The 4,953-nt window shown below is 42.3% G+C and overlaps 1 pseudogene; it reads left to right on the forward strand.

Moving 5' to 3' along the window:
* Window positions 1-217: 217 nt before the first annotated feature.
* LOC139437061 (etoposide-induced protein 2.4 homolog pseudogene) lies at window positions 218-1,065 on the forward strand (annotated as a pseudogene).
* The last annotated feature ends 3,888 nt before the right edge of the window (window positions 1,066-4,953 follow it).

A 4,953-nucleotide genomic window follows, 5' to 3' on the forward strand; every position in this document is an offset into this window, starting at 1 on the left:
ATAGCCCCAGATCTTATATTTAGATCTTTGAGCCATTTTGAGTTAATTTTTTTTTATGTGGTGTGATGTAGGGGTCCTCCTTTTTTTTTTCAAATGGACATCCAGTTTTCTCAGCACCATTTGTTGAAGAGACTATTCTTTCCCCATTCTGTCAAAAATCAGTTGGCCATAAGGGTGTGGGTTGATTTCTGAGCTCTCAGTTTTATTTCATTGGTTTATGTGTCTGTCCTTGTGCCAGTACCATGCTGTTTTGATTGTTTGGTTGTTACTGAACTTTTCCTTATGTCAAGTTCCTGGGCTCCTTGGGTGCTCCCCGTTTGTGCTTAGCAAAGTTGTCAGTGCCTTTTTGTTTCAAGATATAGCTGATCTGCCATTTAAGGTATCCTGGAGGGAGCCTCACCCATTCCCTAGTGCCAGCAAAATAATTGCTGACATACTCTTCAACCTTTTGCTGCAGGCTCATTTCCACATTCAAGAAATGTTTCTGAGTTTCTTTCCCATCCATCTCATGGGTCAGCTGCTTAGACTCTTGCATATGTCCCTTCTCTACTCACTTTACTGCCTCATACAGAGCTGGTTCAATAAAGGAATTGAAATGACCAGCGGTTGTCCAATATAGAAAGGTACTGGCCTTACTACTTTGGATTTGGTTTACCTTTGGCTTTTCTCACAGCAATGCAATTGTCATACATTATCAATAGCTGCCTCTTCTCCATTTTCTTTCCTTTATTCATTATTAGCACCAATGAAGCAAAGATTCCTGGCAAACATATCTTTTCCAATTGTGCTTTTTTTCCTTGATGGTCTTCTAAAGTTACAGACTCTTTTACAAGATAGTCTATCTGCAGTCTGCTCTGAGTAGCTCAGTCTCTGCAGGGAAGTTCTTTGCCATATCCATTGCCTGCCACACTGCAGGCTGCTGCAAGTCACCAATTCTCCTGTCATCTGAAGTGGGTGGGTGAGATTGGAAGGAGGCTGGGGCAGATCTTTTCTTTGTTTACCTTTCCCTACACAGAAAGGCAGGACCCACTCTGCCAATGGCCCACTACTTATGCCTTCTCTTGAAAGAATTAGAATTTTTGTCTCTGTTGCATGTAAGGCAGAATATCCTGATACCAGTGTGTAGATTTTTTAACACCACCCTAAGTCCGAAAGGACCACAGGCTTTTCTGCAGCTATCTTGTAGCATTTGCCAGCCATGCTCAGATTGATTTGAATATTTTGTTTTTGTTTTTCTGCCTGTGCCATTTACCCACTGTGATGGTTAGGCTATTGGATCAACTCTGCCAGGTAATTGTGCCCAGCTGTTTGGTCAAGCAAGCACTGGGCTAACTGTAATACAAGGGCATTTATGGACTTTAGTCACCATTGACTTTACTGCAGAGGTAAATCATAGATAGCTGGTTATAATTACATCAATCAGGGAGATTGCCATCAGCAGTGAGTGACATTTAACCCAATCAGTTGAATCCCTTAAAAGGGGAAGTGATTTCAGCATTGAGAGAGGATTTCCTAGCTCATCTTTGCACAGCCAACATTTTCCAGAACTCATCAAGAACCTTCATTGGACTTTCATTGCAGCCCCTGGTAGAGGCCTGCCTGTGGAACCTGGAGTTGTGTATCCCCATGGCTGTGTGAGAGACTTTGATAGAATCACATACTATTCACAGATATCTCTTCTTGATTCTGTTTCCCTAGAGAAGCCTGACTAATACAGCTTGGGACCAGGGAATTACTGTACTGGCTGGGGTGACTGATCCTATCAAGGGGAAATAGGACTGCATCTACATAATGGGGGTAAAGAAGAGTTTGCCTGGAATACAGAGCTCCTGTAGGGCATCTCCTAGTACTGCCATGTCCTATTATTAAAGTCAATGGAAAATTGTAATAACCCAATCCAAGCAGGACTAAGATGGCACAGAATCTTCAGGAATGAAAGTTTGGGCCACCTCACCAGGCAAAGAACCATGGCCAGCTGAAGTGCTTGCTGAGGGTAATGGAAACATGGAATGGGTACTGGAAGATGGTCGTGATAAATATGAACTCCAACCATGTGACCAGTTACAGAAACTAGGACTAAAATGGTCATGAATCTTTCCTCCTTGTTTCTATGATGATGATTGTATATGTACGCAAAATGAATTTCTTTGTCTTCTTCCCCAAACTTTCCCCTTATCATATAACAAGTTGTATCCATTTTATGTCATAATATTTGAGGATGCATTGCTTTTCTCTTGCTGGTTTCAGAATTCTCTTTGTCTTTAGCATTTGACATTCTGATTAGCATTTGTCTTGGAGTTGGTCTATTTGGATTTTTTTGGATGGGACTATGTCCTTCAATAGGGTGGGGAAATTTTCTACCATTATTTCTTCTAATATTCCTTCTGCCCCTTTTCCCTTCTTTTTTCTTTCTGGGACACCCATGACATGAATGTTTGCACATCTACTTCCTGTCATTTAGTTCCCTGAAACCTTGTTCAATTTTTTCCATTCTTTTCTTCATCTGTTCTTTTGTATGTTCACTTTCAGAGGCCACTTCTTCAAGCTCACCAATCCTTTCTTCTGCTTCTTCAAATCTGCTATTATATGATTCCAATGTTTTTAAATTTCATTTATTATACCTTTCATTTCCATAAGATCTGCCATTTTTCTATGCGTACTTTCAAATTCTTCTTTGTGCTCATCCAATGTCTTTTTAATATCATTAATCTCTTTAGCCATATCCTTGAATTATTAAGGAAATTTGTTTGAACATCTATGATTAGTTGTCTCAACTCCTTTATGTCATCTGGAGGCTTATCTTGTTCATATCTTCCATTTCTTGGCCATATATTCCATTTCTTGCTGTGCATTGTAATTTTTTATTGGTATCTTGGCATCTGGCTTACTAGAGTATTTATTCTGGGTGAAGTTTTTCCCTTTAGTTTAGGGCTTCTTGCCATTTCTCCTTTGCTGGTTGTGCAGTAGGAACTGAGGATGTAGTTGGTGCTGTACGCTGTGGAGGCTCAAGCTCCCCTTATTACCCCAGGGACCAATGAAACATCTTCCCACATTCTTCTTTGCCAGGGATAGGGACAGAGTCACAGCTGTGTGGAATAATCCAAGCCATGCAGGCCAAGACTCTAGCTGCCTAGAGAGACTGATGAAGCTTCAAACCCCTTTCTCCCTGCCTGGGGTGGGGCTTGAGTTGCAGGTGTGGGTGGCAATCTAGGCAGTGCAGGTCCAAGATGACCACAGTTCACAGTTGCCTTGATAGACTTCCGATTATTCAGTCTGTGCCTGTGAAATGTACCTGCAGTTACCTGTATAGGCGGGTGCAGGGCACATCACTTTCTCCCTGCCAGAGGCGGGGCTAATGCCTAGGCTAGGACTGCAGGCTGATCTGGGTGAAAGAAACCCGTCCTACTGTCACTGATTTTCAGTCCTGGCTTCCCCTCATGCTCATGGCAGAGTCAAATGGCAGCCATGGGCTTCTTTCTGACCTGGACAGGTTCAAACTTTAGCTGTTCTTAGGGTTATACTCTAGCCAACTGAATCCATCAACTGGTAACTGAAATTGGTGGCCAACCGTCTCAACCTCCCGTTTTGGGAAAATGGAGCTTCAAATTCCAGTCACAGAACAGCTCCTGGGGTGGCTTACACTGCCAAAGTAGGATAACCATTGGTCTCTGCAGCTTGGCTGGTAATTTCCTGGAGAGGCTGGCGCACGTTCCCCCAGCTTCCTCCCTGCCAGACGTGGCACTGGGGCCTAGGCTAGAGCTGCAATTTGGCCTGGATGGAGAGAAGCCAGTCCCCACTAGCACTGTGATTTTCAGTCCGCCCTGCTTCTCCTCTGCCAGGTGTGGAGTTAAGATTGCGGCTCCTGGCCTCTTTCTGATGTGGACAGGCTCAAACTTTATCTGTTCTCAGGATTATACTTTAGCCCACTGAATTTACTTATCAGTAGCTGAAGTTGTGCCCAACTGTCTCTTCCTCCCGTTTCTGGGAAGTGGAGCTTTCAATTCCAGCGGTGGAACAGCTCCTGAGGCAGCTTGTGCCTCCAGTGGAGGATGGGCATGGAGCACTCTACTTACTAATCTTCTCGGCAGACAGGCAGCCTCCTTCTTCCATTCCCTCAAGAATGTTGCAGAATGCTCTTCTGGTGCCCCCAAACAGGTGCTTCAGCTAACTCCTGATAGCTCTGGGTGTTTACTAGCTGTCCCGTAGCAGCAGCCGACTCTAGGAGCTCCTTACTCTGCCATCATCTTGCTGGCTCTTCAGATTTGCTGAGTTTTGAGGAGTGATTTTCTTTCTGTGTCTTAAAATGGAAAAAAAACTTTTTTTCACTAGTATGCTTAAAGTTCCCTGAGTGTGGGGAGGTACCAATTCTGGACAATGCCATTGCAATCCAGAATTGTCAGAGAACGTAAACTTTTAAACTCTAAGAGGTTTGAAATTTACTGTTGGCCATTGTTGCACATGTCTGGTATGTCAAAGGAATATTGGGTCTGCGAATAGGAACCGAAGGGGTAAACTTATTAACAATATTTAGTCTTCCAATCCATGAAAACAGAATAGACTTCCATTTATTTAGGTCTTCTTTAATTACTTTTGACAATATTTTGCAGTTTTCTATTTACAAGTTCTTTTCATCCTTACATTTATTCCTAGTTGATTCTTTTGGTTACTATTGTGAATGGTATTTTTTTCCTTGATATCTTCTTCCAATTGTTCATTGCTTTTTGTATAAAAATGCTACTAGTTTTTGGGTGTTGATCTTGCACCCTGCCACATTTATTAACTCCAGGAGCTTTATTGTGGATTTTTCAGGATTTTCTATATGTAGGATTATATCATCTACGAATAAGGAAAGTTTTACTTCTTTCTTTCCAGTTTGGATGTTTTTTATTTCTTTTTCTTACCTAATGGCTCTTGGCATGAACTTCCAATACAAGGCTAACTAAAAGTGGTGAC

The sequence above is a fragment of the Dasypus novemcinctus genome, chromosome 20 (assembly GCF_030445035.2).
Source record: "Dasypus novemcinctus isolate mDasNov1 chromosome 20, mDasNov1.1.hap2, whole genome shotgun sequence".
In the NCBI taxonomy this organism is placed as follows: Eukaryota; Metazoa; Chordata; class Mammalia; order Cingulata; family Dasypodidae; genus Dasypus; species Dasypus novemcinctus.